The sequence below is a fragment of the Marmota monax genome, unplaced genomic scaffold (genome assembly GCF_021218885.2).
Source record: "Marmota monax isolate L192 unplaced genomic scaffold, Marmota_monax_Labrador192_F-V1.1 WCK01_AAM20220418_F8-fsc00043, whole genome shotgun sequence".
Classification (NCBI taxonomy): domain Eukaryota; kingdom Metazoa; phylum Chordata; class Mammalia; order Rodentia; family Sciuridae; genus Marmota; species Marmota monax.
Genome location: NW_026691982.1, coordinates 6,124,446 through 6,134,164, shown reverse-complemented (window position 1 = coordinate 6,134,164; position 9,719 = coordinate 6,124,446).

The window sequence follows — 9,719 nt, the reverse complement described above, 5'->3', positions numbered from 1 at the left end:
CTTTATATTGTCTAAGAGTTGCCCTGTGACATAATATATGATCTTTTTTTGAGAAGGATCCATGTGGTGCTGAGAAAAAAGTGTAACTGCTTGATGTTGGGTGGTATATTCTATATATGTCAATTAAGTCTAGGTTATTAATTGTGTTATTGAGTTCTATAGTTTCCTTATTCAACCTTTGTTTGGAAGATCTGTCCAGTGGTGATAGAGGTGTGTTGAAGTCTCCCATGATTATTGTATGGTGGTCTATTAGACTCTTGAAGTTGAGAAGAGTTTGTTTGATGAACATAGCTGCACCATTGTTTGGGGCATATATATTTATGATTGTTATGTCTTGTTGGTGTATGGTTCCCTTGAGCAGTATGTAGTGTCCCTCTTTATCCCTTTTGATTAACTTTGGCTTGAAATCTATTTTATTTGATATGAGTATGGATACTCCTGCTTGTTTCCGAAGTCCATATGAGTGATATGATTTTTCCCAACCTTTCACCTTCAGCCTATGTATGTCCTTTCCTATCAAATGCGTCTCCTGTAGGCAGCATATTGTTGGGTCTTGTTTTGTGATCCATTCTACTAGAGTGTGTCTCTTGATTGGTGAGTTTAAGCCATTAACATTTAGGGTTATTATTGAGATATGGGTTGTTCTTCCAGCCATATTTGTTTATTTATGTTACTAAACATGGTTTGTTTTCCTCTTTGATTATTTCCCCCCCTTTAGTGTCCTACCTCCCACTGTTGGTTTTCATTGTTATTTTCCATTTCCTCTTCCTGTAATGTTTTGCCAAGGATGTTTTGAAGAGATGGTTTTCTAGCTGCAAATTCTTTTAACTTTTGTTTATCGTGGAAGGTTTTAATTTCATCTTCCATCCTGAAGCTTAATTTCGCTGGAAACACAATTCTTGGTTGGAACCCATTTTCTTTCAGTGTTTGAAATATGTTATTCCAGGATCTTCTAGCTTTCAGAGTCTGTGTTGAAAGATCAGCTGTTATCCTGATTGGCTTACCCCTAAATGTGATCTGCTTCCTTTCTCTTGTAGCTTTTAAAATTCTCTCCTTATTCTGTATGTTGGGCATCTTCATTATAATGTGTCTAGGTGTGTGTCTCTTATGATTTTGCACATTCGGCGTCCTGTAGGCTTCTAGGATTTGGGGTTCTGTCTCATTCTTCAAGTCTGGGAAGTTTTCTCGTATTATTTCATTGAATAGATTGCTCATTCCTTTGGTTTGAAACTCTGTCCCTTCCTGTATCCCAATGACTCTTAAATTTGGTCTCTTGATGTTATCCCATATTTCTTGGATGTTCTGCTCATGGTTTCTTAACAGTCTTGCTGAGCTGTCTATGTTCTTTTCAAGTTGAAATACTTTATCTTCATTGTCTGATGTTCTGTCTTCTAAGTGTTCGACTCTGCTGGTAGTATTCTCAATTGAGTTTTTAAGTTGGCTTATTGCTTCCTGCATTTCTAGGATTTCTGTTTGTTTGTTTTTTATAACCTCTATTTCCCTGTATAGTTGATCTTTTGCTTCTTGGATTTGTTTATGTAATTCATTGTTGAAGTGATCTTTCATTGTCTGATTTTGCTGTCTGATGTCTTCCTTGAGACTCCAGATCATCTGAAGCATGTATATCCTGAATTCTTTATCTGACATTCCATCTGCTGCAGCTATTACCTCTTCTAACGTTGAGTTGACCTGCAATGCTTGTGGTCCTTTCTTTCCTTGTCTCTTCATACTGTTCGCGTTCCTTTCTACTTGGTGAAACTGTTGTGCTATTGAATTTTCCCCCTATATATTTATATTGGTCTTGTATAGTTGCAAAGTCTCCCTCGCAGGCGCGGGCGGCGGCTCTGTCCCTCTGCGGGCCGCTAGGCTTTTTCTGTCGGTGGTCACAGTTCTGTCTACTCTGCAGGCGCAGGCAGCGGCACTGCCCCTCTGCAGGCCTCTGGGGCTGTACTGCCAGTGGGTTGCAGGTCCGCCTACCTTGCAGGCGCGGGGGGGGGGAGGCGGCTCTACCCTTCCTCAGGCCACTGGGCCTGTTCTGTCTCTCGGTTGCAGGTCTGGCCTGCTCTGATGGTGGTCACAGTTCCGTCTACCTTGCAGGCGCGGGGGGGAGGGGGCGGCTCTGCCTCTCACAGGCCGCTGCTCCTCTTCTGCCGGTGGGTCGCAGGCCCGCCTACCTTGCAGGAGTGATTGGAAGCTCTGCCACTCCGCGGGCCACTGGGCCTTTTCTGTCAGTGGTCACAGTTCCGCCTACCTGACAGGTTCGGGGGGTGGGGGGCGACTCTGCCCCTCAGCAGGTCACTGGGCCTGTTCTGTGGGTGGTCACAGTTCCCTCTACCTTGCCGGCGCAGGGGGAGGGGGCGGCTCTGCCTCTCAGCAGGCCGCTGCTCCTCTTCTGCCGGTGGGTCGCAGGCCCGCCTACCTTGCAGGAGTGATTGGAAGCTCTGTCCCGCCACGGGCCACTGGGCCTTTTCTGTCCGTGGTCACAGTTCCCCTACCTGGCAGGCGCGGGGGGTGGGGGGCGGCTCTCCTCGTATATGATCATGAGCGCTCCTCATATATGATATATGGACATACGCACACACAGACATACAACACAAAACACAAGTGTGCACAAATGTACAACACATAAGACAATAGTAAAGGCCTTGTAGATTTACACAGGTGAAATCTCCATTGCAATGTTTAAAAACTCCACAGTCAAAAAATAAAACTGATCAGAAAAACATTAACCTAGGTTTGTATGAGCTCAAGAAATAAAATAGAACTTTATGATGTGGGAAAAGGCAATAATAAAATAGATATTGAAAAAAGCATCCTGGTTAATCATTGTCGCAGATGTAAGAATAGCCAAGCTGGAGCTCTGGATATCAGCTGTTATGGATTTGAGTCAAATCATCTTCTTTTGGGTCTGTAGAAATTGCTTTGGTTAGTCTCTCTGGAATCCAAATCTGCTGCTGTTCTCCCTGTGGAAACACAAACAGAGCCCCGACTCCAGACAATCACTGAATCAGGACCTTTCCATTATCCTGTTAGAATATAAGTACATTTTAATAGTTTAATGAGCTCTTTCAACTATGCCTTGTCCCTGTGGATTGTATGGGATTCCTGTTAAGTAAAACATTAACTGATTTTTTAACCTTGTTTCAGCAAAGACACTGACACAAAGCAATATTAAACTTTTGTTTTTTTTTTTCCATTTACCAATTTATGAAAACACACAATGTTTAAATATATTACCTTATGTAACTTAATAAGTAAAGAGTACTTGATTTTATATTTAGTGGTTGATATTTTAACATTTTAGCTTTGTAAATTAATCAGATGTCTGTAAAAACCAAGATCTTAGACGAGTGTAGTAAACAGAACTAGCCATCTCTTTCTTGTTGAAGAAAAATCCTTCTACAAGATACCATGATGGTCCCATTGTGATATATTTAACAACTTATCTTTAAAAAGCCATGGGCTACATTTTTGTATTGTTATCAACATATGCCCTAACTGTTCTTGGTCTTACTGGGGTTCCTCCTTCCTCTAACAATTTCTCTTCCTCGGAGGCGAACAACTTCAAACCTTGAGTCAACCATTTTCCCCAGTTTGCCTGAGAAAGTTCTAGGGACAGGCAACTTGAAATAAAAACAAAATAAATCAAAACAAGAACACATTGTTTTTTGAAATGGTCACCCATTTTTTTTGCTCTCCTTCAGGGGCGAGCAATTTCACTTACCCGCAAGCTTCAGGCATTCCCCGTATGGGCCACCAAATGCCGCAGTCTGTCTGGGCACAAAATAACCGAGCCACCACAAAACCTTGTAGATTCCAACAGCAACTCTTTATTCCCGAACTCTCACCGACACTCTACACACACTTCCTGTGAACACCCTGTCTCCACTTGGCTCTGCTCACCAATTCTCTCAGAACCCTGTGAGAACTCAACAGGAACTCCAAAGGAGTGGGCACCTGAAGCAGCAGGATACGCCCTAATCCCATCAGGATCCGCCCTAATCCTGGAGCTGCCCTATTCCCAGCAGGATCCACCCTAAACCTTTCAACCCAAAATGCCATGCATCATTCCTACTTTGCTATGGCTCTCAGCACTATATTTAATCTAAGGACATGTATATATGTAATAGTGTTGAAATACTCAGGTTTTTAAAAATATTGCCAATAAAATGAGAAAAAACTACTTTTATTATCTTAAACTGCACAGTGCTCTGAACTCCAAGTGAGGGGATTAGAGTCACTGTTCAAAGGCCATTGCAAAAAATTTAGTTGACCTTTAACTGAATTTACAGATGTCAGGGCAAAGGCACAGATAGATTTCAAAGGGCAGAGAATTTTATAACCTTGGATCTACAGCATATTTCTTCCCTGATTAAAAAAAGAATGCAATAACTTGCTGATTCTAAGAGAACATGCTATATTTTCAAGGGAATCTCTTTGCCTCACAACGGTTCTTCTGTTCAGAGTCAATTTATTTGCTTTTACAAAGGATAAAAGAATGTACAATACATTATTGAGCAGAGTATGGAGTTAGAACTACATGAACAGATTCCACATCTCCAAAGTTATATTCATGGATTTTGTGTGTATAAAATAGTTACATCTGTACGTTCATGAGTAGTTTGTGATAAGCAAAGCTAAAGTTCAGGCTAAACTTCTTCTCTCCTTTGGATCTGAGTCATTGTAAATGCTCAGAATCTTTGTGGTATCTTTTGATATTTTTGATGAGTCACTTTAATTTTATATAAATAAATTAGCACACATTTTAAAGGAGATTTTTTTTTTAAGTATTGGGAATAGATTGGTAGAGAAAGAGAAGAAAGACAGTGGGAGAAGAAAAGAAAAGAGAAAAGGGAATAGGAGAGGAAAATGAATGTGTACTTCTGAGCTTAAGTATGTGAATCATTTCAGATTTAAATTCTAAAAGACAGACAAAGTCATATAAATCAATGCAGAGTTTCATTAAATACACAATGAAATGAATAAAAATGAAGCAAATTTATACAGCCTTAGAGCAAACTTAAAATGTTTGTGTCTGCCTCTGTAGTTTTATTACATAATACTGAAAGTTTGTAGCACAGAGGGGACATTGTAGATTACCTGTCTTTCATATTTTCAGTGTCAAGAAGTATTGCCTAATGTATAGCTATGTCATACGGAATTAAAGTAGCCTCAGAAAATGACTGCATATTCCATATATTTTGATACTTGGAACATTTAAACTAAATCCCATGTGAAGTTCATGGTAGTCCCACTCTTTCAAAACCTACATTAGCTCTATCGTATATGTAAGCATTGATAAATTATAAAAAATAGCTCTAAAGAGGAACATGACCTTTAAAATCTTTAAAAGTCAATAGTTCCCCTCAAGATTATATGCTTATTATGTATTGCCTTTTATCATACATAAAATGCATTTATTCAACAAATATTAAGTATTTGATACATGAAAGCTACAGTGCTCATTTCTATGGGGAGTACAAAGATTTATAAAAACTGGTGCCCTACCTTAAGTGATTTATAACTAACTTTGAAAAGAAAAAATTGGAACACAATAAATATCACAAAAAAGCAGTATGTCATTGTAATATAAATTGCACATAGGCAGTTCTCCAGATTTTTGAAGTGGAAATGGTCTTTAAGAGGGGCTATTTAGATTGAGCCTTGATAGATGGCAGGCTCTTGAGATGGCATAAATAGATTTATTAAGCCAAGGATAGTTTTCAGAAGGTTTCGTTAAGCAATGAAGTTGCATGATCAATGTGCATAGAATATTCTGGCAGGTGTATGAAGGATAAGCTGAAGGTGTCAAAAATGTTAAAATGGTTGGACAGTTCTTTAAATTCTACTTTAGCTTTATTCCATTTTAAATATTGATTTATTATATATATATATATATATATATATATATATATATATATATATATATTTTATCTATGAATAAAGAACAGGAGTACTTCTCAAAGATGTTCACAGTTTAAGGTGTGTATAGTTATTTCTGATGCAAGAAAAGCATTATTATTCATCATTATTATTAATACCTTGAGATTCAGATAAGTTTTTATCTGATAAGCCTGTAGGACAGATCTGCATGATCTTACAATAAGAAATGTGAACTTCTAATTATAATAGAAAATAAAATGTAGCATAATCAAAACTGGAAAAATTTAACCTGAAAGAAGGGAAGAGTTTTGAGCACAGGCTAGAATTTATCATTACAATAGATCACACAGTCTCACCCATTATGAACTCAAATCTAGGTTCTGTAGAAGATTGAGTAGTAAGTAAAACTTGAAAATCACCTCAGTGAGCATCAATGATTTTCGTAAACATGATGAACCATTCTGCCCATTAGCAAACAACCCTGATCATTGCCTAAGTTTGAAATTTTATTTCAGGAGGTTTGGTAAACTTTAGTATTGTTTAAACTAGTTTGGGATGGGATTCTGTTACTTTCTGTGAAAAATCTCCTATGTAATAAAGTAGTAAAAATGAATTGCAACAAACATGACCACGCAAGACCATGAACATTTCAACAGGTATCAGAGACATCTTGAAATGTTATCAGTTTAATATTTCTGTTCTAAATTAAATGTGGAGCAATTTCTTTGGCTGAAGTTATACAATGTCAGTGATTAGTTGCATATGCATTTATTACATAGCATTATGCAATTTAAAATAAAGCGAATATTAAGTAATAGAAGATCATAAATATACAAACAATGAAAGTTAGAAATTGTCATTGCTTAACAGTAAACATTTTTGCAAGAAATGCCATTGGCATTGGCATTGCATTAAACCTATAGAGTAGCAATATCAGACTTCAAACTATACTACAGAGCAATAGTAACAAAAACAGCATGGTACTGGTACCAAAACAGGTGGGTGGACCAATGGTACAGAATAGAGGTCACAGAAAACAATCCACAAAACTACAACTATCTTATATTTGATAAAGGGGCTAAAAGCATGCAATGGGGGAAGGATAGCATCTTCAACAAATGGTGCTGGGAAAACTGGAAATCCATATGCAACAAAATGAAACTGAATCCCTTTCTCTCGCCATGCACAAAAGTTAATTCAAAATGGATCAAGGAGCTTGATATCAAATCAGAGACATGCCGTCCGATAGAAGAAAAAGTTGGCTACCATCTACATACTGTGGGGTCGGGCTCCAAATTCCTCAATAGGACACCCATAGCACAAAAGTTAATAACTAGAATCAACAAATGGGACTTACTCAAACTAAAAAGTTTTTTCTCAGCAAAAGATACAATAAGAGAGGTAAATAGAGAGCCTACATCCTGGGAACAAATCTTTACTCCTCACTCTTCAGATAGAGCCCTAATATCCAGAGTATACAAAGAACTCCAAAAATTAGACAATAAGAGAACAAACAACCCAATCAACAAATGGGCCAAGGACCTGAACAGACACTTCTCAGAGGAGGACATACAATCAATCAACAAGTACATGAAAAAATGCTCACCATCTCTAGCAGTCAGAGAAATGCAAATCAAAACCACCCTAAGATACCATCTCACTCCAGTTAGATTGGCAGCCATTATGAAGTAAAACAACAACAAGTGCTGGCGAGGATGTGGGGAAAAGGGTACACTTGTACATTGCTGGTGGGACTGCAAATTGGTGCAGCCAATTTGGAAAGCAGTATGGAGATTTCTTGGAAAGCTGGGAATGGAGCCACCATTTGACCCAGCTATTCCCCTTCTTGGTCTATTCCCTAAAGACCTAAAAAGTGCATGCTACAGGGACACTGCTACATCGATGTTCATAGCAGCACAATTCACAATAGCAAGACTGTGGAACCAACCTAGATGCCCTTCAATAGATGAATGGATAAAAAAAAATGTGGCATTTATACACAATGGAGTATTACTCTGCATTAAAAAATGACAAAATCATAGAATTTACAGGGAAATGGATGGCATTAGAGCAGATTATGCTAAGTGAAGCTAGCCAATCCCTAAAAACAAATGCCAAATGTCTTCTTTGATATAAGGAGAGTAACTAAGAACAGAGTAGGGTCGAAGAGCATGAGAAGAAGATTAACATTAAACAGGGATGAGAGGTGGGAGGGAAAGGGAGAGAGAAGGGAAATTGCATGGAAATGGAAGGAGACCCTCAGAGTTATACAAAAGTACATACAAGAGGAAGTGAGGGGAAAGGGAAAAATAATACAAGGGGGACAAATGAATGTCAGTAGAGGGGGCAGAGAGAGAAGAGGGGAGGGGAGGGGAGGGGAGGGGGGATAGTAGAGGATAGGAAAGGCAGCAGAACACAACAGACACTAGTATGGCAATATGTAAATCAATGGATGTGTAACTGATGTGATTCTGCAATCTGTATATGGGGTAAAAATGGGAGCTCATAACCCACTTGAATCACAGTGTGAAATATGATATATCAAGAACTATGTAATGTTTTGAACAGCCAACAATAAAAAATTAAAAAAAAAAAAAAACAGTAAACATTTTTAACAGCCAAAATAAAATTATAGCCTGGGGATTGAACAACATCAATACAATATTAGAAGAGCATGTGACAATGAGATACCTATATTCTGTAAATGTAATTTAATATTAATGTCTAAAATTTAGAAAAAGAAGCATAAATATACTATTTAAAAACATAAAATAATAAATAAAAAATTAAAATATTTAATTTTGAAATATAGTTGAGACAAGGATCTGAAGTTTTTTCTCAGAAAGGTATACTTACATTTCACTTTTTTGATATTAAAAGGAAAATATATTAAAGAGAAAAGTTGAGGTTCAAGGTTCAAACACAGTGCATGCTTTCTATCTATCCTGAATGTAGGTTGTTTTTTCTTTAACTTTAAAGAGTAAAAATAAGTCATTTAAGAATATCTCTAAATATTTTCCTACTGTATTAATTTTTTTTGCTCCATTTGGCTATATCTTTGGTAATAGTAAGCTTTTATTTTTTAATTCTTTTTAGCTTCATTTTGTTTATTTATTTTCATGTGGTGCTGAGAATTGAACCCAGTGCTTCACACATGCCATGCAAGCGCTCTACCACTAAGCCACATCCCAGCCCCAAAACTAAACTTTTAGATGGCAATTTTATCTATTATCATTTCTTAAATGTTTACTTGTGCATATTTTATAGTATATTCTATGATATGCTATATATGAGATATATGGGATGTGTTGCCTGCAATTGATAGTTTGTGCCCTTATGAATTAAATATATTCATAAATAGTTATGATTATTTTGTAAGTGTGGTATTAGAAGCAAAGATAATGCTAAAGAAGAAATAGAGAAAGGATATCAGTTCTAAATGAATCTTGACTCATTAGACAAAGAGTCCTTTGGTAGCCTAGTGTGAGGAGAGAAAAAAGCACTTCTGAAGGAGAGTAGAAAGAAATTAGAAGGGATCCCCACAAGCAACCGGAGCAAAGATCAAGGATTTTAAATGGAAGAGTGAAATGACTTGTTAGTCCCTTTCTAAGTGAGCAATAGCTGTCCATACCTTATCTCCATGCCTCTACTCTATTGAAATACATTGGACTCCCTTCCTGTCTATAACAATATGCATTCATAACTTGAAAATATTCTTTGTCTCTTGGGAAATTGCAACTATCTTTATTAATGTCATTTGGTTTCTCCTTTGCATCTTTTTGAAACTGCACAGAACTGTTTTATTTCATGAACATTGCACTTAATTTTCCTTCAAA